The sequence below is a fragment of the Balaenoptera musculus genome, chromosome X, assembly GCF_009873245.2.
Source record: "Balaenoptera musculus isolate JJ_BM4_2016_0621 chromosome X, mBalMus1.pri.v3, whole genome shotgun sequence".
Classification (NCBI taxonomy): Eukaryota; Metazoa; Chordata; class Mammalia; order Artiodactyla; family Balaenopteridae; genus Balaenoptera; species Balaenoptera musculus.
Genome location: NC_045806.1, coordinates 106,169,616 through 106,195,584, shown reverse-complemented (window position 1 = coordinate 106,195,584; position 25,969 = coordinate 106,169,616).

Sequence of the window (25,969 nt, the reverse complement as noted above, 5' to 3'; positions counted from 1 at the left end):
TCGTATACATGACACAGATTAGGCCAATCAGATCCTTTCTTCCTGGATTTGAATATTGAGAGTGGAGTAACACAAAGGCCAAACGTGGTTGGTGTTCATTCATCTCAACAATGATTTCTTGATGAGGCTGCTCATTATATCCTACTCCCTAAATCGCCAAAGTTGCCTCAATTCTTTTACTTTCCAAGGTTATGCTGCAATCAAGAATTTTTAAAAATGCACCTGTAAAACCTGTTTGGTATACATACCCCAAGTTTGTGAGGTGGGAACTACATACTTTTTACTACCAATATTCCATTCAAACTATAACTTCTCTGTTCCCATGTTAAAGCATTATTCTGATGTCTCTGCCATCCAGTTGTGTATCTATCTTATTCCTCCTTGTCTGTGACTTTTTAAAAAACTTTTGGTGATTATTTAATATTCATTAAAGGTATTGGTACCTACTCACAATTTTCTTCTGTACCCCAATCCCTGCCATCAATGCACGGTGAATTCTATATTTATATGTACAGTAAGTAACTACAATTTTTTTTCATGCCACTTCAGCCACTCACTCCCACATCATGAATCTTGCCATCACTCATAATTCTTCTATTTGTGAAGTAATTAATTCAAATAACCTACTTTACAATGACTTCTTTTAATTCCCATTCTCTCTCTCTCCTCCCAACTACATACGCTCTGATCTCATTGAATACGCCAGTCCCTTAGTACTTCATTTTCTCACTTTATTAGACCCTCATGAATTTATTTCCTTTTCCAGCCAATGTGTTCCTCCATGACTTACCATTTCATTTTCTTACTATCACCCTTAATTCTCTTGGCCACTTGTCCTGCTTTTGCATCTGTCTTTCAAAACCTCCAACCCTGGATTAATTGAAACTTCTGCCATAGTCATTGTTACACCTGAATAGTTGAAACTTGAATGGAATCTCTGTGGATTAGTACCATAATGAGTTGATGGCATTCAATCTCTCCTTTAGCCTTATTTTTGATCACTGTATTTGTCCTTGAACTATTCCTAACCTTTTCTTCAACCTTTCACTCTATCCCCTTATCTTTAGCCTATAAGCATGATTGTCTCTTCCATTACAAAGAGACCCTCTGTATATCTATCTTTCATTTACTTCTAGCTAAAAATCATCTCTCTCTTCTCCACTCCCATAAGCTCACCTGATTGTCTTATGCTCTTCTTTCTCCGAATAAAAACGGTTATCACATACTCTTGCTCAAAAAGCCTAAAATTTTGATGTAACATCCTTCAGTTATAGGAGATCATACTTATCCTGTTCACTTATTGGTTTACTTTCAGGTGTCAGTTAAAACCATTTCACCATCCCTGATTTTTTTTTTTTTTTTAATTTTATTTATTTATTTATTTATGGCTGCGTTGGGTCTTCGTTTCTGTGCGAGGGCTTTCTCCAGTTGCGGCAAGCGGGGGCCACTCTTCATCGCGGTGCGCGGGCCTCTCACTGTCGCGGCCTCTCCCGTTGCGGAGCACAGGCTCCAGACGCGCAGGCTCAGCAGTTGTGGCTCACGGGCCTAGTCGCTCCGTGGCATGTGGGATCTTCCCAGACCAGGGCTCGAACCCGTGTCCCCTGCATCGGCAGGCAGATTCTCAACCACTGCGCCACCAGGGAAGCCCATCCCTGATTTTTTGACTTAATTTGCTTAGTGTATATGGTACTGATTTCTTATAGAACACTGGTTCTCAGCCAAGAATACTAAATCAGAACTTCTGGTGGTGATTTCCAAATATGAGTGTTTTTATTTATTTATTTTTAAGTTATTAACTTTATTTACTCGGCCATGCCATGCAGCATGCAGGATCTTAGTTCCCCGACCAAAGACTGAACCCGTGCCCCCTGCATTGGGAGCATGGAATCTTAACCTCTGGACTGCCAGGGAAGTCCCAAGTGTTTTTAAAATGTAACCAATGTAACATAAAACGTAACCAAATGTAGCAATACTGACATGCACCTCTGGTTAAGAAAGAGGAACTGTTTAGATACTCTAAACATAAATAGGGAAAAGTTTCAAAACTTACTAACCATTTTATAAGAAAACAAAATTAAATAACTTTTTATTTTGATAGTTCACGCAAGGGAAAGAGTAAAGAATTTCAGTTATGGTTGTCTGTAGTTTCCTTAACACCACTGGAAGTATGAGGAATAGGGACTGTGCCTTATTGTTACCCAACTCAGGTCCAGAGGCTTGCTGCTTGAAAATCAATACCCCAGAGGCAGTTGTTGGTAGAAAGAAAAGTTGCTTTTAATCAGAACACCGGCAATCTGGGGAGAAGACAGACTCATGTCCCCCCACAAAACCAACTCTGAAGATTCTGCTCTGCCATGAAAGTTTTTAAAGGGAAAAAGGGAAGTCATCTCAGTTAATCATTGAGATAGGGGGTCAGAGTCATCACCATCCCCCACTGCATGCAGGCTTGTTGACTTCTTGACATCTTGTGATCTTTCTTTAGATGCTACCTTGTTCACACAGTTTGTTCTTAAGATTACTGAAGGGGAAGCTAGCGAAGAGATCTGGTCATCTGTTAATTACTTATTCTTCATTTCTTTGATCTACCGAAAGAACCAACAGGTTAGGCAAGGTATTGTGTGATCAAAAGTCTTGAAAGGTATTCTAGGGCCAGAGATGAATAGAGCACAGGGGTGCCTGGTTTAAGGTTAGTTACAGTATAGCTTTGCTAAAGTGACAAGAGAAAAAGGTTTTCCTCCTGAGAGCGGTTTCCTGCAAAGAGCTCCTTACCTTCTATCTTGGTATCAACCATTCGCTTGGAGACAAGGGTGGGTGGCATGGGCTTTGGATTCATACAGGCCTTGAACACATCCTACTCTAGCTCTTTACCTTTGAAAAAGTTACTTAACCATTCTGAGCCTCAGTTTTCTCATTTGTAAAATGAGGTAGTAAGAATACCCACCTCATTGAACTGTTGTAAAAATTCAATGAGATAATGTATGCAAAGAATTTAGCAAAGCCCCTGGCACATTTTAATTGCTCAAAAAAAAAAAAGTAACTGCTTATGGTCTTAACTCATGCAACACATACTAGGCACTTGAAGTCCTGATGTTTCTCATGTTTGCACTTAGAAAAAAAATTACTACCATTTGTGTAGTACTTTACAGCTTACTAAGTGTTTTAGCTTATGCTATTACAATCTATCCTTGCAAAGTTCCTTAATTTAGGCATATTATACATATTTTACAAATTAGAAAATTTAGCCAAAAATTGGCAATCCAGCTTACATAGGAAACCTGAACATGAGAGAACATAGTGTGCTCAGGGGACTTCCATAGATTGAGAAGGAAGAGTACAAAAAGATGAGGCTTGAAAACGAGTATACTTGAACCTATAAATCATATTGTGATTTATAACCATGCTTCGGGTTAATATATACATACACAATCATTTTGTTTCAGAGTTGCCTCCAGAACTAAAACCAGACTGGACAAAATAACATAAATGGTTATTAAACTAATCTAAATCTCTAGGTTTTCTTCTGAGATGCATAAATATTTATAAGACTTTCCCATAACATCATCTGGTTAGTGACACAATAGAATCAATGTAATGATCTATGGAGAAGATTGATAAATAAGCATCTCGCCTACATCTTTCTATTTATTTAGACTATTGATTTCAGACTCCAGCTGATCTTCTTTCAAAAAGCCACACTTTTAGTTCATTTGATCAGCATGGGTTTTGTTGATTTTTTTTTTCTTTTTAACCAACAGGTGTTTGTTTCTTTCTACCCAGCTGAGGTACGATTACTATGGAAGAGCTTCTGGACACTGTGCTCCTACAGGCTTCATATATTCTTCCTCTCCCTTGGATTTCATCCAAAGCCAATTTTGTTTAATCTGCCTGCTGCTGCTCTAGAAGTGACATCTGTTCAAATTTACACTCTTTATCGTGGCTGACATGTTGTTTGTGTGTCTGTTTACCTCAAGCCTAGTTCCAACTGCCTCTTGCCGATAATTTGTGATTTCTTCCTTCAGTCTATCATAGGTTGGTAGGCATTGTGTTTGTTTATGCAACCTGACTCATATACCTAATTTTCTGTCCCTTGTACTACTTGCAATTATGCCTTGAAGGAAGCTGGAACTTATATGACAGGAAAAATATAGATTAGTGAATTGAGTGGGAACAAAAATAATTTTCCTACTTGCTCACCTTCAGATACCACCAAAATATGCTCCAGTAATTAGGCAACCTGACCTCCATGAAACCCAGAAAACACATATCAAGGAACTTAACCACATACTGTCTTTGCAATGTGTGTGAAGAGAAATACATAGCAAAGAATGCTCACTTCCAGTTCTCTTTTTTAGAAGAGGTCCTGGCAAAGGTTGAAAGTGAGCAGAATAAAAATGTATTCCCACAGTAAGAATGTGAAATTGTAATTTTGCCACCAAATTTACTACAACTGGATCTAAGCCAATTAATTTTAAGAGAATCCTTTAAAATTGAATATAAAAATAAAGGTGAGAAAAGAGTAGACATCATTATTCCCTGCATATCACAGTAGTGAAAAGAGATTAAGATAATATAAGAAGCAGTAGCAGGAAGGCAAATTATTTAAATTCTGCAAGGTGAATTAATTTTGAATACTGATGTTAGTAATATCAAAGAATACATTATGTATTAGTAAGATCATATATAAGAACAATTAATAGCAATTAGAGCAGAAACCCATGAGAAAAAGTTCAATAGAAATAAAGAGTAAATGCATATAGTAGAAGGGGCACATCTGAGTGACAGAGAGTAGCAGAGCCAGGCATACTGATGAAAAATACTGTGGATGAAAAGCCAGAATGGTAAAAAAAAAATACTGATGTTATTACTCAAAAAAAATCTGAATGATTATTGAGTATCTCATATTGAATTTTTTATATGTCTAGAAAATTTTCTGAGATTTCAATGACTTTCATGACATCTCCCAGGGAAGAGAATCAGCCAAAGAAAGACGTGTGAGCAATATTTATGTACAGTAAAATAGTTCCAATTGTCTACACAGGAAACATTTACATTCTCTATCAATTCTCTACCCAGGTTCCAGATATTGGTATCTATTTCATCGGCTGTCTATGTACAATGTAAGAAGAGATGCTTCTCTGAACTATGACATTATTATAAATGTCTCAGAACCATTTACAAGAATGGAAGGGACTTCAAGATTAAGAGGGGCAAAAGGAAAGTGCCTTTCAGTTCCCAATGCTAAATTATTACCTTTCCCTTAATGCTCTTCCATGCTATATAGTCCATCTAATTTCTTTTTCCACTTGGGCTGTCTGGGCTAGGTACTGATAATATGACAACACTTTCAGCAATGGCAGTGAACAATCATGACACTTGGAATAATTTCGGTGGTGCTGGGAACACCTTTGCTGCATTTTTTCAGGTACCATATTAGTCAAATTTTCCTTTATTGAGGAACCTTGGCAGATAAGGGATTTCAAAACCTGGTTTTCTCTAATTACTTGAGATATATGAAGATTAGTAGCAAAGAGGTATAAATTATATCACCTTGAAGACAGGTAGGTTAATGAAAAAGGAAACCAGATTTCAGCAGTGTAATGTTTAACTCAAGTACAGGTTAAAAGGAAATTAATGCCTAAGGTGGGCACTTGTTTTGGAACAGAAACGTAATAATGCATCTGATTGATTTCCATAAATTCTCAGCAAACATCTTCATGTTTATATGTTGAAATCATGAATTCCACAACACCTGCTGCAATGAGTCATCCACTACTTGGCGGGGGAAAGCTATGACACTTGAAATGGTTGGTGAAGACATTTTTAATGCTATTTTGACCTAGAAAATTGCTTCATTATTAGGGACTTTAGCAAGTGAAACCCTTGCTAAAGATCTGAGAGTCTTCTTCTTATAGATGATTAATCAACATGTAGAAAACTGTACTGTCCACCTCCCATATGTAAGAGCCTTAGGGCATATACCCAGATTTTTGCATAGTCAAAGAACTTCCTAATTTTTAAGCTCTTATTTAATAAGTATATATTGTTAAAAGAAGTGTACCATCCAGGACAATGATCTCCCTAGTTCAGTGTTCTGTCTCTGGACAATGGGCTCCAGGAGGGGCTTTTTGTTTTGCTTTATATCTTTTTTCTTTTAAAGAACATAATTACTGCAGACAATGTCAACCTCAAAAAGTTAAAGGTGTGCTTTTTTTTTTTAACATCCTTATTGGAGTATAATTGTTTTACAATGGTGTGTTAGTTTCTGCTTTCTAACAAGTGAATCAGTTATACATATACATATATCCCCATGTTTCTTCCCTCTTGCGTCTCCCTCCCTCCCACCCCTCTAGGTGGTCACAAAGCATGGAGCTGATCTCCCTGTGCTATGCGGTTGCTTCCCACTAGCTATCAATTTTACGTTTGGTAGTGTATATATGTCCATGCCACTGTCTCACTTTGTCACAGCTTACCCTTCCCCCTCCCCGTATCCTCAAGTCCATTCTCTAGTAGGTCTGTGTCTTTATTCCTGTCTTGCCCCTAGGTACTTCATGACAATTTTTTTTTTTAGAGTCCATATATATGCATCAGCATACGGTATTTATTTTTCTCTTTCTGACTTACTTCATTCTGTATGACAGACTCTAGGTCCATCCACCTCACTACAAATAACTCAATTTCGTTTCTTTTTATGGCTGAGTAATATTCCATTGTATATATGTGCCACATCTTCTTTATCCATTCATCTGTTGATGGACACTTAGGTTGCTTCCATGTCCTGGCTATTGTAAATAGAGCTGCAATGAACATTGTGATACGCGATTCTTTTTGAATTATGGTTTTCTCAGGGTATATGCCCAGTAGTGGGATTGCTGGGTCATATGGTAGTTCTATTTTTAGTTTTGTAAGGAACCTCCATACTGTTCTCCATAGTGGCTGTATCAATTTACATTCCCACCAACAGTGTATGAGGGTTCCCTTTTCTCCACACCCTCTCCAGCATTTATTGTTTGTAGATTTTTTGATGATGGCCGTTCTGACAGGTGTGAGATGATATCTCATTGTAGTTTTGATTTGCATTTCTCTAATGATTAATGATGTTGAGCATTCTTTCATGTGTTTGTTGGCAATCTGTATATCTTCTTTGGAGAAATGTCTATTTAGGTCTTCTGCCCATTTTTGGATTGGGTTGTTTGTTTTTTTGATATTGAGCTACATGAGCTACTTGTAAATTTTGGAGATTAATCCTCTGTCAGTTGCTTCATTTGCAAATATTTTCTCCCATTCTGAGGGTTGTCTTTTGGTCTTGTTTATGGTTTCCTTTGCTGTGCAAAAGCTTTTAAGTTTCATTAGGTCCCATTTGTTTATTTTTGTTTTTATTGCCATTTCTCTAGGAGGTGGGTCAAAAAGAATCTTGCTGTGATTTATGTCATAGAGTGTTCTGCCTTTGTTTTCCTCTAAGAGTTTGATAGTGTCCGGTCTTATATTTAGGTCTTTAATCCATTTTGAGTTTATTTTTGTGTATGGTGTTAGGGAGTGCTCTAATTTCATTCTTTTTCATGTAGCTGTCCAGTTTTCCCAGCACCACTTATTGAAGAGGCTGTCTTTTCTCCACTGTATATTCTTGCCTCCTTTATCAAAGATAAGGTGACCATATGTGTGTGGGTTTATCTCTGGGCTTTCTATCCTGTTCCATTGATATATATTTCCATTTTTGTGCCAGTGCCATACTGTCTTGATTACTGTAGCTTTGGAGCATAGTCTGAAGTCAGGGAGCCTGATTCCTCCAGCTCCGTTTTTCTTTCTCAAGATTGCTTTGGCTATTCGGGGTCTTTTGTGTTTCCATACAAATTGTGAAACTTTTTGTTCTAGTTCTGTGAAAAATGTCATTGGTAGTTTGATAGGGATTGCATTGACTCTGTAGATTGCTTTGGGTAGTGTAGTCATTTTCACAATGTTGATTCTTCCAATCCAAGAACATGGTGTACCTCTCCATCTATTTGTATCATCTTTAATTTCTTTCATCAGTGTCTTATAATTTTCTGCATACAGGTCTTTTGTCTCCTTAGGTAGGTTTATTCCTAGATATTTTATTCTTTTTGTTGCAATGGCAAATGGGAGTGTTCTCTTAATTTCACTTTCAGAGTTTTCATCATTAGTGTATAGGAATGCAAGAGATTTCTGTGCATTAATTTTAAAGGTGTTTTTGAAACGCCCTGTTCTTCTCATTAATAAACTATTACGGACTTTCATTCAAATATTTAAAACATGCTTGAAACTACTATTTTTTTTTAACATTTAGGTGTTTTTTTAGAGCAGCGATTTAATAGAAAACCAGCCCTAATAGTAAACAAACTGTTATAGCACCAGTTATACCAAACTTTGTGAATCACAGTGATGATGGGGATAATAAATTGAGAAATAGTTCTGACAATATGTTCCACATTGAATTTTCTATGTAGGTATCACTTTAAACATTAAAATTGATCTGAGTTGTTTGGTTTACATCAATTACTTGCAACGACTACTTCACAGATAAATAGGAATATTAGATTAATTTAGATTTATCTCGATTCTAGAGCACTTCATTTTTCCACAGTATTAGGTTAGGTTTTGGTTTTCTCTTGAGCTGATGTGGTGATGAGTGGTCTGTGTATATGTGGCTTCAGTTATTTCTTGTGAAGATAAGATTTGCATAGGGTACTTATAACTTGATTTCTTTGGCACAGACTATCATGCAGCTTAAACTACCTTTTGATGTAAAAATGCAATCTTTTTAATTTCCTTCAAGAGTAACAATTGTAGATATACTTATGTCATTTTGTTTGTTGAAGCATTACTTCTTTCCTCACTTGAAATAATGAGACACTTTTTGCACACTGCCAACCATGACATTCAAAGGCAAAATAATGCCATTATGTCTTCTCTCAAAAGAGTGGCAAAAGTGATTGAACAAACTGGAAGTGCTATCTTTTTGAGGATTTTCCTGCTGCTGTAGAATAATGTATGCTTCTGGAGTCACTATATAAATTCAACCCCTTTCCAAGTATATCGATAGTATAGCAAATATGGCTCATTAAGACATAATAGAGTATACAATATATATTCCATGTAAATTACAATGTTTGAAAAAATAAAGTACGTGGACTATGGAAATATTTGCATGAAATAAAAATATTTGAATTTATTAGCACTTATTTTTTATAGAATTTGCCAAAACTTAATACTTTCCTTGGAACTTTTTTTAAAGTCCAAAATCCTTGTCAATGAAAAATAAGTCTAATTATACTCCTCATATTATTTAAAAATATTTAATGTATATTGCTCTTTTAATATGTAAATGCTAGGAGAATTGGGAATTTAATGTTATTTGTTAAGAACTATATTTGAATTTGGAAACTATTAATTTCTCATTTTTTTCCAGCATTGCTCCTTGCTACCATTCTGCACATAGGGAAAAGTTCACATTTTACTCTATGGTTTTGTAAGAAGTACCACACTACAGTTGAGCATTATCTCCGATTCAAAGGGTATTTGAGAAAGCTGCCCAAATGAGAAATTGCTTTCTAATATGCTCATTGTTTATTTCTTAAAATATTAAAATGAACCTATCCTCTACACGTGTTGATAAAACATTGATCAGAAGCGTAGTACTTGAACTCTCAATAGTTACAAAACAATAGTGTTTCCCCGATGTGTCGGAAATACAAGTTCACTCGTAAATGCAAGTTCACTTCCTAATGGTCCAAGAGAGCTGTTGCTGGGTGGACTCTGGGACTTTTGTTTTTGTGTCTCCTTACATCACACAGACATGACACATTGTGAACTCATAATACCTTGTTTTTTCTTTTTAGTGAATGATTTATAGTAAAGTATAGAAATGCTATCCACAAAATTAATTGTGTTAACACAGCATATGTTGTTATTTAACTTGTCAGATATCTGGGGCTACATTTTTTAAAAAGCTTAACAGAATGTTAAAAATGTTGTGATATGTATATGTATAATATATTTTTGTAAACTTAAATCTTGTTTTACATATGTTAAATTATCATTTAATAATCACCTATACTTTTCCCCCTCTTCTTTTTTTTTTTTTTTAATAAATTTATTTCTTTTATTTATTTATTTTTGGCTGTGTTGAGTCTTCCTTGCTGTGTGGGTTTTTCTCCAGTTTCAGAGAGCAGGGGCTACTCTTTGTTGTGGTGCGCAGGCTTCTCTTGTTGCAGAGCGTGGGCTCTAGGCGCGCAGGCTTCAGTAGTCGTGGCTTGCGGGCTCTAGAGCACAGGCTTAGTAGTTGTGGCGCACAGGCTTAGTTGCTCTGCGGCATGTGAGATCTTCCTGGACCAGGTCTCGAACCTGCATCCTCTGCATTGGCAGGCGGATTCTTAACCACTGCGCCACCAGGCAAGCCCTTTCCCTTCTTCTTTCGTAAGATGTTTTCTACTTTGAGATTGGTGGTGGTAATGGCAATAATACATAACTCTCTAAAATACTGCAGATTGGTTTCAGATCTTTTTACTTTCTGAAAAAAAAGAGACAGACATAGGTATGGGGATCTGAGGAGCACAGCAGAGGAAAACAGGGAGAAAGTGGGGAAAGTAGGACATCACTAAAGAAAAGATATCTTTTAGTAATTTGGCCAGAGATAGTCCTGAACAGATTTATTTGGAAAGTTACTTAACCTCTCTGTGTCTCGGGGTTTTTTAAAGTTTTTATTTTAAATTATATTTAAAAAAATATTTAGAACCATTTTAGTTTTACAGAATTATTATGAAGTAGTATAGAGAATGCCATATATCCCACACCAAGTTTCCTTTATTAGTAGTATTAAGCTTACATGATTAAGGTACCTTTTTCACAATTAATGAAACAGTATTGATACATTATTGTTAAATAAAGCTCATATTTCAGATTGCCTTAGTTTTTCTCTGTGGTCCTTTTTCTGTTCCTGGATTCCATCCAGGATACGCCATTAACACATTTAGTAGAGAATAGGCTCCTATTCTCTGTACAGTTTCTCAGACATTCTGTGTTTTTATGACCTTAATGGTTGTGAGGATTACTGGTCAGGTACTTTATAGAATGTCCCACAATTTCAATTTGTCTGATGTTTTTCTCATGATTAGACTGAAGTTATGGGTTGTGGGAGAAAGACTGCTGAGGTACAGTGTCACTCTCATCATATTTTACCAAAAGACATACTATCAATATGACTTATCACTGTTGACACTGATCTTGATTGCCTGACTGAAGTAGTGTTTCAGGTTTTCCACTGTACATTAACTCTTTTTTTCACCTTTTCCATTTTGTAATCTTTAGAAGGAAATCATTATGCACAGCCAACAATTAAGGAGGGGAAAGATGTATTTAACCTCCCTAAGTGGAGACTATCTACGTAAAGTATTTGAAATTCTTCTATGTGGGAGATTTGACAATTTTCCTTCATTTGTTTATTTATTCAATTATTTATTCATATCAATGTGGACTCATGGCCTTTTTAAAAATACATTGGGTTAAAATCCAGTACCATTTATTTATTTTGTTGCTCAAATTATTCCATCTTTGGACATTGGGAGCTTTCAATTGGCTGTTGTGATCCCTTTGATATACTCCCTTTTTTTTTTTTTTTTAGAACTTTTTTACTTTCTGGCAGTAAAAGATGGTCCATGTGTATTTTCTGCCCCAGTCCTAAAAACAGCCATTTTTCCAAGAAACTCTGGAGAATAGCAACAGAAACTTATGCATATACTCACACATGTACTGACAGTCTCCCACTTAACATGGTTTGACTTACAACTTTTCAATTTATGATTTTTTAACTTTACGATGGCGTGAAAGAATTACGCATTCAGTAGAAACTGTACTTTGAATTTTGAATTTTGATCCTTTTCTGGGCTAATGATATGTGGTACAATACTCTCTCCTGATACTTGGCAGCTTAGGGAGCTGCAGCTCCCTGTCAGCCATGTGATCACAAGAGTAAACAACCGATACACTTACAACCCTCTGTACCCACACAACCATTCTGTTTTTCACTTTCAGTACAGTATTCAATCAATTACATGAGATATTCAACATTTTATTATAAAATAAAATTTTGTTACATGATTTTGCCCAACTGTAGGCTAATGTAAGTGTTCTGAGCACATTTAAGGTAGGCTAGGCTAAGCTATGATGTTTGGTAGGTTAGGTGCATTAAATGCATTTTTGACTTATTTTCAATTAACGGTGGGTTCATCAGGACATAATCCCATCATAAGTCAAGGAACAGCTATATATATAAATATTTCTATATGTAATCATCTGTATCTCTAGTAAGTTGCGTTGACTATCTATTCATACTAATGTCTCCCACTCAAAATCACTACCACATGGATCATACTAGCCTCCCTCCCCTTGCTTACCTGTAAACCACACTCCAACAGTGAGAAACATGGCTCTTTCCATCCATTACCCATTTACTTAATTGTTCAATTCCAGTATATAGCGGTTTTAGAATTATTGACTTGTACCATGTGGGGGAAAATTTTATCAACTAGAATACATTGCTTTTATATACAGTTTATTTTGCATTTATTTTTATAGACTCTACTCATTTCAACAGTTATTTAGGTTAGGACCTTATTTGCCCACACCTTTCAGTGAGATTGTTTCATACATTTGTCATACAGTTAGATTGTTTTGTCATATGCTGCACTCCATCCTGGGATTTGCTCCAACTTCCTAAATGGATATTTTTAAATTTACCATATATTCAGTTTAACTCCTTGGGCTGTAAAAAGTTCAATGAGTTTTGACAAAGGAATTGTGAATGCAAGGATAATGTAATGTGGATAGCCACAATATCTACAATTACAGCAACAGAAAGAATAGTTTCATCACATTAAAAATAAAACCCGGGCTTCCCTGGTGGCGCAGTGGTTGAGAATCTGCCTGCTAATGCAGGGGACACGGGTTCGAGCCCTGGTCTGGGAAGATCCCACATGCCGCGGAGCAACAGGCCCGTGAGCCACAACTACTGAGCCTGCGCGTCTGGAGCCTGTGCTCCGCAACAAGAGAGGCCACGATAGTGAGAGGCCCGCGCACCGCGATGAAGAGCTGCCCCCACTTGCCACAACTAGAGAAAGCCCTCGCACAGAAACGAAGACCCAACACAGCCAAAAAAAAAAATAAAATAAATAAATAAATTAATTAAAAAAATAAATAAATAAAAAATAAAACCCAATGATTTACCTATTCAATAACATCCCCCCCCAAAAAACTTTAGAAATCACTTATATTTTTACCATCTCTGTAGTTTTGCCTTTCCAGAATGTCATATCATTGGAATCATATAGTACGTCGCTCTTTAAGAATGGTTTATTTACTTAGCAATATGCATTTGATTTTTCCATGGCTTGGTAGCTCATTTCTTTTTATCACTGAATAATATTCCAATGTATGGATGAATACAGTTTGTTTACACACTCAGCTATTGAAGGACATCTGGGTTGTTAACAGTTTTTGTCAATTATGAATAAAGCTGCTGTAAACATTTGCATGCAAGGTTTTTTGTGGACATAAGTTTTTAAATCAGTTGGGTAAATACCTAGGAGTGTGATTGTTGGAATGTATGGTAAGACTATGCTTAGTGATCTAAGAATTGCCAGTCTTCCACAGTGGCTGTACCATTTTACATTACCATCAGCAATGAATGAGATTTCTTGCTCCACATCCTTGCCAGCAGTTTGCATTATCAGTGGCTTGGATTTTAGCGGTTTTAATACGTTTTTAGTGGTATCTCATTATTGGTTTAATTTGTAATTTCCTAATAACGAATGATACTGAGCATATTTCCCAATGTTTATTTGCCATCTGTATATCTTCTTTGATAATGTGTCTGTTCAGATCTATTGTCCATTTTTTTAAATGGAGTGTTTGTTTTCTTATTGTTGAGTCCTAAGGGTCCTGTGTGTATTTTGGATACAAGTCCTTTATCAGACATGTGTTTTCAAATATTTTCTCCCAGTCTGTGCCTTATCTTTTCATTTTTAAGACATCGTTTTCTACAAAGCAGAAGTTTTTAATTTTAATAAAATTCAACACCATTTTTTTCATGTATAGTGCTTTTGCATTTTATGTAAAGACTCATCACTGAACCCAAGATCATATCAATTTTCCTCTATGCTTTGGTTAAGAAGTTTTACAGTTTTACATTCTACATTATGTCTAAGATCCATTTTGGTTTAATATTTGTGAAAGCTGTAAGGTCTATTTATAGGTTCTTATTTTTGTATATGGACCTCCACTTGTTCCAGCACCATTTGCTGAAAAGACTAATTTCTTCATTGAATTTTCTTTGCTACTTTATCAGAGATCAGTTGACTATATCTGTTTGGATCTATTTCTGAGATATATATTCTGTTCCATTGATCTATGCTTCTACCCTTTGGCCAATACTACAGTGTCTGGAAGACTGTAGCTTTATAAGCAGGCTTGAAATCAAGTAGTAAATCTTCCCATTTTGTTTTGCTTCAGTATTGCATTGGCTATTCTAGCTCTTTTGCCTTTTCATACAAGCAGAATCAGTTTGTCAATATCTAAAAAACAGTTTGGTGGTATCTTGATTGAGATATTGTTAAATGCATAGATTGTGTTGGGAAAAATTGACACAATATTGAGTCTTTCAATCCATGAACGTGAACTAGATAGATGATAGAGCTGTTGTGAGAATTAAATGAGAAAATATGTACAATATGCATTAAGCAGTGCCTGGCACAGTGAAATCACTTGATGATGATGATGACATCATAATCATTACTATTTGTGAAATATGGTGGGAACATTCAATGTGATGAGGATGGCAAGAACTTCTTTTCCATATTAAGAGATAGCTTATTAATTTGCAGTTTACAATATTTAGTGACAAGAAACAATTTTAGATGTCTTCTGATTATGTGTATGATATGTGATTACATTGAATATTGTACTATATTTGATCAGATTTACTCTTCTTTTTAATTTTCATTCTGGATTCATTATTCCTTCCTTCCTTCCTTTCTTCTTTCCTTTCTTTGTTTTTTTGTCTATCAAATATTTATTGGCATTCTTTATTTATTTATTTATTTATTTTATTTTTGGCTGCGTTGAGTCTTCGTTGCTGCGCGTGGGCTTTCTCTAGTTGCGGTGAGCGGGGGCTACTCTTCCTTGCGGTGCCTGGGCTTCTCATTGCGGTGGCTTCTCTTGTTGCAGAGCATGGGCTCTAGGCGTGCGGGCTCAGTAGTTGTGGCTCGTGGGCTCTAGAGCACAGGCTCAGTAGTTGTGGCACATGGGCTTAGTTGCTCTGTGGCATGTGGGATCTTCCTGGACAAGGGATTGAACCCGTGTCCCCTGCATTGACTGGCAGATTCTTAACCACTGTGCCACCAAGGAAGTCCCCTTATTGGCATTCTGGTATGTGCCAGCATTATGCCAGAACCTATGCTGAGTCCTGAGACTACAGAATGAATAAAGTATAATTCCCATCTTTGTGAAGTTCACAGTTGGGAGAAAGGTTAGGACAGAAGACAAAAAATAATCATCTCAATCTAAGTAATAATAATATAATGCCATAAATACTACTAAAAGCACCTGTAAAGTGCCATAGGGATACACTTAAAGAAAAGGTTGGAAAGCATAAGTTAATCAAGAAAAATCTTCTCAGAGGAGATGACTTTTTAACCAAGTCTTATACAATACAGAGAATTTTTCCAGGCAAATGGGAACAGCAAGGGAGTATGAAAGAACATTTGGGGTGTGTATGTGTGTATGTGTGTGTACCATAAATAGAAGTTTAATATGGTTGAAGCATATGGTTTGTATGTTGAGATACAAGGATGTTTAGGACACTAGATGGTCATAATCTATTAATGTACGTAGGAGTTTGATCACAAAGTATTTTGTATTTTATGCTAAGAAATTTATATGTTATCCCGTAGGTTATAGGCAGCCCTTAAAAGAGTTTATGTCGGATTTGTCTTGCAAGCTCTGATTTGGTCACCCTGGCCGTAGAATAAGATTATCGAATCCATATATTTGAAAAAGGACTCTGATGATTTCCGTAATAACTGGAAAAGGGAGATTGAGAGCCAGGAATACCAGTGAGAAGGATTTGTAATAATCCAGGTAGAATGTAATGAAAGCCAACACCTGCACAGTGGCAAAGGAGACAAATAGAGCAATTATTTTTGACAGGACTTCAAAACTGATTAGATGCAGGAAAAAGGAATTTTAGAGTCAAAGCTGATTCTACTTTTCCACTTTGGGTGAATGGGCAGAGTATGAGTTAGAGAGGAATGGGAAGAGATTAATAGAATACTCAACTTGAGAGAAATCAGAATTACATAATGAAAACCTCAACGCGGGGTGAGAACTTGTGATCTCAGATCCATGTGACTTCAAATGCTTTTAGCTATAGAAATCTCAGAAGAGATTTTTTTTTTTTTTTTTTAAATTATTTATTTATTTATTTATTTATTTTTGGCTGTGTTGGGTCTTTGTTTCTGTGCGAGGGCTTTCTCTAGTTGTGGCGAGCGGGGGCCACTCTTCATCGCTGTGCGCGGGCCTCTCACTGTTGCGGCCTCTCTTGTTGCGGAGCACAGGCTCCAGACGCGCAGGCTCAGTAGTTGTGGCTCACGGGCCTAGTTGCTCCGTGGCATGTGGGATCTTCCCAGACCAGGGCTCGAACCCGTGTCCCCTGCACTGGCAGGCAGACTCCCAACCACTGCGCCACCAGGGAAGCCCTGGAAGAGATTTTAATAAAATCTAATAAATAGATATAAATCCTGAGAATTATAAATGCAACAAAACATAAATCAATAAAAATCTATGCCCCCTATCAGAATGTCAAGGAACCTAGAAGGGTGGTCATTCCATTAGATCCCTGAGCCCGTTTCTATTTTAACCTTTATAATGGAAAAAAATAATACCACAACATTCTCTTTTGGTTTTGAGAAAGAATTGAGGGTACTTTTTGAAAATGTATTGCTGAATCTAATTGCCACTCATGCCTTAATATGTGTTTTTTTCCTTAATGCAATTTACAGAACAAATGTCTTCACTCCCCACCCCAAGTAAAGCAAATCATTACATGGCAAGTGGCATTTCAATTACATAGCATAATAAAAAACAATATCAACTATCTAGAGAGGAAATTGAGCCTCAGGACTATTATGTTGTCACATACTTCCAGTTTAGTGCTTTTTTACTGACCACTCAATGAACGTAAACTACCTTTGGAAAAGTATTCTTATTGTCTTTACGTATTCTACTGTTTCATTGCCGTGTTGAGTTTAGACTTTTGAGATTAAAGTAGTCTCTTTCATCTTTTTGTCATATCTTCCTAAGTAGAGAAGAAATTGGAGCAGACAGCTTTAATAACTTTACACGCAGTAAGGAAACTAGGCACAGACAGAATATAAAAAAGTAATCTAAAATTCAGCACTTTAAGTTGCCGAGAGCTTGAAAATGACTAAGGTGTTATAGCTTAATAACATCTTTTCGGAATCACATTTTGCACTCAAAAAAAAAAGAGGAGGAAATGCAACTTGTGATTTGTAGTACAGTATATTGCCCTTCTGAGGATAATCTGCTGCTTGTTCATTATTACATGCAGCTTGCTCAGAAGCAAGTCCAGGTTTAAATTAGCATTTGCAGATTATTGCGATTCTAATTTACAGTAAGTGAGGTTAGTAATTAAAACCAGTTGTATCTGGTACTAAAGTGTTGTGGAACCTACTTGGGATGTTCAAACCTAAATATTAAGAAAGGTTTCTTTTAAAAGATAGGAAATGATTTTTATTTCACTATAAAAGAAATTGTTATAAGCAACTTGAGAACAAGTGTAATGTTTTGAATTTTGTATTTGTTTTTCTTGTGTTTCCCTGATAGGAGTCATTTGAAGACAGGTAATAGAATCCAGATTAATATGTTTTGAGCCAAATATTCATTTAGAAAATTTGTCAAAACACACTTGATGTGAAACTTGAAAAGAAATTACAACAGTCTCAGTTCCTCCACTCTGATCCCATCATAGTTTAACTTGGTGCTTCCAATGTTATCATGACCTTAGACTCCAGTGGAGGCAGGGGGGAGAGAAGTAAGGAAAAATAAGTATAAACTATTCGAATCTCTATGAAAAACAGGATTAAAGCTGTCCCAAACAGTGTAACCATTGCATTAAAATGACTCCTACCTCATTTGCTGGATAAATCCATGCTTTTGATAAGGAGTCTAATTGGGTGGTGTTTATATATTTAGGGGCTACAATGTGAAGCCATTCAAAAACTTGGAGATAAGGTAAATAGAGTTTCCTTGGAAAGGCAAACTGCAAAATCAGCACCTACTGGATCAGACAGAGATAAGCAAAGTCACCTAAAGGAAAAAGAAATTGGCTGTCAGGCCTTTAAGATCAGGTTTTGTAATGTTCTAAAAATAAATGAACAAATTAGTGATTTGTTTTTTTCCCTATTCTTATATTCAATTTAATTAGTACGAAATAGTCATTCATCGGGCATTGACAATACCTGGTCTGGTCTAATCAGAAGGACACATTCAGTACAGCCTTTCCTCAAATAAAACAGAAATAAACAGGTACAGACTTCTGCATCAATAGAATTATTGCACTGAAAGTCAATCTCTTTTTTTTTGCCACACTTGGACTGAATAATGGTAAAGAGCCTTAAGCTTGATGGGCTTGTTGGGAATTCCCTGTTGGTCCAGTGCTTAGGACTCTGAGGTTTCACTGCCGAGGGCCTGGGTTCAATCCCTGGTCGGGAAACTAAGATCCCACAAGCTGCACAGCATGGCCAAAAAAAAAGAAAGAAATTGATGGGCTTGTTGTCTTCAGGTAAGAATTCAGTTTTAAGAGTGAGGAGTACAAAACATCAGGCAATAATAACAATTATTAATATACATACTGACTTACTTGATCCGCATAATGATCCTATGAAATAAGCAGTTACCAGGCCCATTTTACAAAGTGAAGAAGAGCGAGGTTAAGCAACTTGCTCAATGTAACACAGCCATTGAGTAATAGAAGCAGGATTTGAACTGAGGCACTCTAGCTATAGAGACTGTATGCCTAATTATCATGCTACTTTATCTCCTGGCCTACTAACTTTTACACAGTAGTCACAACATATATGTTGACAAATGAATCTAATATGGTGTTTTATTTATGTGACATACATTATAGTTTTCAAGGTGACTTCCTATCACTTACATCGTTTGGGGTTTTTTGTTTGTTTTTGGGCATCTGTAGGTATGCAGGGGAGGTGCATTTAATTTGCATTTAATAGATGAGAAAGCTGAGAACCTGGTTGTTGGATTACAGAAAGAAATAAGGTTCAGTTGCTGCCTTGAAGAACTGAGGGTAAGATGTGGGGAAAGATATCTAAATAAATAAGTACAGAAACTTTGATAAGAGCTCTGATTACAGGCATAATGAGCTAAGCATAATATGTATTATTATTATTTTTAATAACAGGGGATATGTTTGTTTTCCTTCATGCTTTTCTTATTGCTCATCCTTGAGGTACTTTCAGAGAGGTTTGTTGCATTCTTAATATTGAACCAGTTATTGAGAGGATGGAGAAGCTGTCAAGTGAGAAATGCATATCAGGAGTAAGATTCAAAACAGGGTTTAAATAACTCAGCTTAGGTTGAAGTGGGTTTAATTTGAGGTTCTCTGGAATATCCAGATGGAAGGTTTAGCAGGCAGTTTGAAATATAGATCTAGAGTACATTTATGATTCATTTGTGTGATAGCGCTGGGAGTGAGTCAACTCATTAAGAAAGAAAAGGAGGGCAGAATCTTGGAGATCAAGATATTTTTAGGGAGAGGGAGTGTGGACAAAATCCATGACTGAGACAAAGAAGAATCAAAGGAGGGCAAAGCATACATATGGGTGCACTCTCATGGAAACCAAGGAATAAAAATAGTCCAAGGGGAGAGAAGTTAATGGTACCAAGTACTGCAAAGAGATCAAGAAGATATGGACAAAAAAAAAAAAAGAAGATATGGACAAGGATGCATCCATTAAATATCATCATCTCCCTCATTTCATGGAGAACTTTCAGGAGAATAGGGCAGGAGTCATATTTTAAGAGCTTGAAGTGTCCAGGGGTATGGTGTAGAAGTATCAATGGAAATAAGGAGAACACCACTTCTTTCTGTTTGTCCTAGGACAAACAGTAGTCTTCTTTGGAACATGTAGCCCAAAAAGTGGCATTGTCAGTAGAGCCAGATTTTAATTAAGTCAAGGGAGTTTTAAAAGGTTGACGAAAGACACTAAATATTTAATAAGGTTGTCAGCAACAAAATGGGGACTTTGAGGAGCACAGAATACGGTGCTAAGTAAAAGAGTCAGGTGGGGCAAGTGAAACTAAAATGTAGTATTGAGGTGAATTAAAATGGCTACTAGCTACCTTAGGTTACACCATTCAATAACTAGATTTTTTAGTGTTTCAATAATTTAATTTGGTGCATAGGATTCAAGATAGTTCCATATCATACTGAATTTTCTATGTAATATGCTAAGGATTAAGTTGAATTACGTTTAGAAACATGAGGTAGTACCTTTCTGAATTAGTCCCTGATGGTCCAGGAAGATTTATAGTATTTCTGAAGTTGTCATTTGTATAATTAAGGAGAGGTCATGAGAATGTGACTTTAAGAAATTCTTTAAGTTTAGATCAAACTAAAATAAATTATAAAAGAAGAAGCATAGAGTTAGATGTATGGTTGATGCCCTTCAAAATTTGCTTGAAAATTTCCTTCACGTATGTTAAAAGTTTTAGACTTCAGGGATATGGATTTGCTTTATACTTTTTGAAGGTAGCACCAGCCAACACATAGCACAATTTTGATCCCTAGCACTGTTAACATAGAATAAAATAAATATAATTTATATGTTTATGTTCATTAGTCTCTTACATCATTTAAACTTGAGAATTCAATTAAGAACACTCAGAATGATTTAATTGGAACTAGGTTTTTCAGTTTGCATTTTCTTGAAAAATCAGATCATTTCATATCAAATAACATCATTTTATATGATATTTTTCAAGTACATATTTCAAGTAAACACCCCTCTGTGGCAATATAAACTGTCATAAATCATATTTTTGAAAGTTACGTGCACAATATATCATTAAATATGGGCACACAAATAAGTAAAGTGCATGGTTTATTTATGTAATTATTCAGGAAATTCAACATTGGTTTCTAGTGCAATAAAAAGGATGTTGCCAGAGGATATAAAGCACACTGCTCCATCAGGAGTGTTGCTTTAATCTGGAAGCAGCTATAATTTAAGAACTGAAAGTTGAGACTCTTCATACATCTGCTAGTTAAGATCATTTCCCTACTGGTATTTGTTTACAGACTTTGTTTTGATTTGGAGAATTATAATACCCATAACAGAGCTTCTTATTCCTTCTTTTTAATTTTTATTTTTGTCTAAACTGTACCAACAATGAGTTGTGCCATTCTATTTTATAATTATACCTGCCATTAGAAAGTGAAAAATGAGCCAGGGAATTGGAAGTTGGATGTTTTTTCCTCCCTGATTGATTCAAATACAGGCTACATCAGATAAAATTAGAAAAAAAGTCAACATTTAAGGTTTTGTTATGATAAATTACAGATTGAAAACTCCCTACTCATGGATAATTTTTTTTTTCATGAACAAATACCATTGTCCCTTTTGTGTCCTAGAAAATATGTAAAGCATTCACTGGAAATAGACTCAGTTACTCTTTGGATAACTATGTAACCAGAACTTAGAAACTGCCATCAGAAACTATCACTACTACTATATTTGATTGCTATACTGTGCATTTGTTGACGATGCAGGGTTTAGCTGTTTACAGGTCTCAATTTTTATGTAATTTTTTTTTAAGGACTCTGTCCAAGGCATACACCTGTTCACAGCTTGAACAAAGACATTATTTTGGTTTTTCTCCAAGAAATAAATATTCCATTCCATCTTATTTAAATGTGTATCTGCTCTTTCTACCTTTGACTGGAAAATAATTTGGCATAGATTTAGGTTTGATCATGTTTCAAAGATATTCCAGACAAAGATCATTGCACATATCTCTGAAGAGTTTGGCTTATTATAGGCAAGTGTGTTTCCATGTACATTCAAAATGAAATAGCAACACAGGGTCAATCAATGAAGGCCAAGTAAGTTGGCCATCGTAAGCTTGATTTAGTATAATATTAAATTAGTGAACGTTCAATAAGCAGCAATTGCACTTTATTACCGCTAGTCCATACTTTCAGATCATGCTGCTACCCATGTTCGAATGTTGTGAATGTATAATGATGGATAATGATATCCACATATCCTTTTGTCTTCTCAAAAATATGAAATTGAAACATATTTGGTGTATTAAAAGGAATTTTAACATGGATCTTGGGAAAATAAAAGAATAGAGACCTGCATTTCAAATGAAACTGAACAATTTGGCATCTCTATTTAAAAACAGAGTAGAAGCTCCTAAAAGATAAGGGTTATGTCTTAAAATTCTTTGTAGCTACGGAATTTCCTAGGACCCAATAAATACATTTTGATTGAGAATGTCTTATAAGTGAGATTAAAAAGTTTACTGCACATGAATTCAGATATTTCACCCAGTTCATACCAAGGCATATGTATCGTGCTGTGTCAAAGTGAGGACAGATGCTTTGGAGATTATCGGTATCCTCTTACCACTCAGCAGAGGGAGGCAATTTGTCAGGCATGGTTCAAGATGAAATGAAGTCAGCTCTTTATTCTTAGTAATGGTTCCTCCCTCACACTAAGAAGTCACATTCAGTTAAAGCAAGGAGTCCCATGTATTATATGTGCACTGTGTGAAAGACATTATTCTAGGCATTCTTCTCATTTTATTTAATTCATGAAAATTTAATTAATGGTACAACTTAGGGGTGGATAATGATGTTTGGAGGAAACTGTGTGTGTGTGTGTGTGTGTGTGTGTGTGTGTGTGTGTGTGGAGACAGAGAGGCAGAGAGAGGGAAAATGTATATCAGGTAAACAATTTATTACAATGTTGGCCTGTATCATAATAAAATATATCTCTCTAACACATTTCAGTATATTCTGTTTTATTTTAAAACTTTTGAGTAGTAAGAAAAATGAAATGAATTGAAAAGAAATATTATGATACAATTTTTAGACTTAACACATACCAAAATGGATGTCACAAACCTCTTTATGTAAACAAATTCTACTAAAAAGCATACAGTTTATTGAAACTACAGTTGAAAAAATTTGGGAGCCTCAGGAAACATATTTTGCCTTGGGTCCCTGAATTTTTATTTTTTGTAATGAACATTATATATGTAAGTATACAGAGTCACCATAAAGTCTGGATACATAAGTGAAGTACAGAAAGAGTTTATTGATAATACATTACAATATATGATAAATTAAATGACATTAAATAGTATATTCAATGTGATGTCTCTCATTAGCAATGCCTAGGTCAATGTGTTGTGCAAAATTGCAATGGATGCTGTATATTAGTGCATTTCCACCAGTCTCAGCACATATATACATGATGTGTTGCTTTGCATGATTTGTCTCTCTGATTCTCCTGAAAAATCTGTGCCATTAGTATACCCCAGAAGAAGTAATCAAGAGAATGCAATTGGTTTAAAAAAATAAAATACAGACTTAGGGCCACTCCAAACCCTGTAGATCATTTAGCAAAGACCATAGGTCTATTTCATGTGTATATTCCCTTTCTTCTTCTATTTTACTGCGTACTTTAAAATTCTTTACATAAAATATATGTTTTTTATTACTCCTTTCTATTGAATCTGTCCTTTGAGACTTCTTGAGATTTTATATAATCGACCTTCATGTGTATCGCAAGATGTAAGACCTGATGGCAACCATTGTGTAAATCTTTCATAATGTTCATAGATTACTAAATCAATCAGGAGAAAAGTGTTGATAATTTAGTGTGCTTGATCCCACTGCAAAAAGGCTGGCAAATTGAGACACTGAAGATAGCTGACTCAATGTCTATCAAAAAAGTTACAAGAGACAGGTAACAGCCACATCAGCGCACTCTTCCATTAATTCCCTAGGCAACTAGATTCATGTGATATTATTTTCTGTTGGCTTTTCCTCATGCCTGCCCATGAGAACAGGTTATGGGTTACCTGAAACAAGCAAGGCTGTGACACTTTTCATTTCCCCAATATCAGTGGTAAAATATAAAGTTATAGAAATATTTTTAATTAATAGAAAATGTATATAGATACATATATCAATTATCAAATTAATAGACTCTTATGGAGGCTGACAATTTCTGGGCTGTTCAGTCTCTAAATGACTAGTTGCTTCTCCCATGGCCATTAACAAGTAAGTAGGCCATTTCATTTTCCTGGGACCTCACCAGAGGTCTTCACTCTGTGTTTTACTTCTAGGTCTAAGATCGTGCCTTATAGCTTCCAAATGTGACTAGAATTTTACTACATGTCTTGCTTTCAGGCTGTTCCACTGTACCTATCCTTGTCTGGGTGTCTTGTTGCATCTACTTACCTGAGGCTGGCAGTCTTGGCAGAAGGTTGGGGACAAAAGAAACACTCAGATCTGGTCTGGTAGAACTTCTATGCTTTGACACTATTGCTCCTAAATCCTAGTTTTCCCTCTTCAATATTTTCTGAGGAGGGAAAATAAGATCTTAATGACCAACCGAACATTCTCACTTTTTGAGAAGTGCTACGAAAAGTGCCAGAACCTGGCTAACAATTTCCCTAGACCTCTGAATTTCTCCACACTTTAAAAAAAAATTACATGAACGTATTGCATTTAACTCAATTTTTAGATAGATGCCTATGGAGGCAAATCATTTGCAAAGAACCTGCAGAAAAGACCTTTGCTTTTAATTAGACATTTCAGTGGATTTCTACTTATCATTGCATATGCAAAATTCAACGTTGAACACACTTGGGAGTTGAAGCCTTTAGTAGATGTTACATGGTATGATTGTGGTACATAAAACCAGAATTTCAAAGAGGACTCATGTACACCACTTAGGAATACAAGAGGAAGGAAAGTAGAAAGTGGGTTTCTACTTCAGACGTAAAAGAATTCAGATATAGGAGGTATTTGTGGGTTCATCAAACATTTGTTGAGTATCTAATGTATGTCAGGCACTCTGATAGGTATTAGGGAGGCAGAGATGAATAAAACATGGGCCTCACTTGTTTGTTATAGCTCATGGTTAAGTGAGGGGGAGACAAATATGTAAACAGATCACTGCAGTACAGTGTGGCAATTTTCACAACGAAGTGCCATTAGAAACAGTTACTGAAGCAGCTACTTGGGAGCATTGGAATTGAACAATTCTGGAATTCAAAGGAATTAATATGCAAACAATTAATTAATCCTTGAGTTTTCTTTTAAGTTATATAAGATTTTTCTAGGTAGCGAAGCAGAAAATGGTCATTTCACACAAAGGAAGTCACATGTATAAACTGTATATGAGTTCAAGTAACAAGGGGAAGTCCAGTGTGGTATAATATACATGTGGTCTGGGGACCTCTGGTAGATGATATGGCTCCAAGGATATAGTCAAACTTGATTTCAAGTGGCCTTAGACGCCAAGCTATGGAATTTAGAAGTAATCTTACAGGAAATGAGGTTTCTTTCTCAGTAAGGCATTGCTATAATCCAATTTATGTTTTAGGAAGATAGTCATGGGGCTTATAGGTGAGGGAAGACTGGAGAGAATACTGGCTAGAGACAGAGTCTTTTGCACTTAGTCAAGGGTTGCCAGCTTAAGCAAATGAAAATATAGGATACCTTGTTAAGCTGAATTTCAGGTAAACAATGGATTTTTCTTTATTATAAGTATGTCCCATGCAATATTTGGGGACATACTTATACTTAAAAAGATTTATTGCTTATCTGAAATTCAAATTTAAC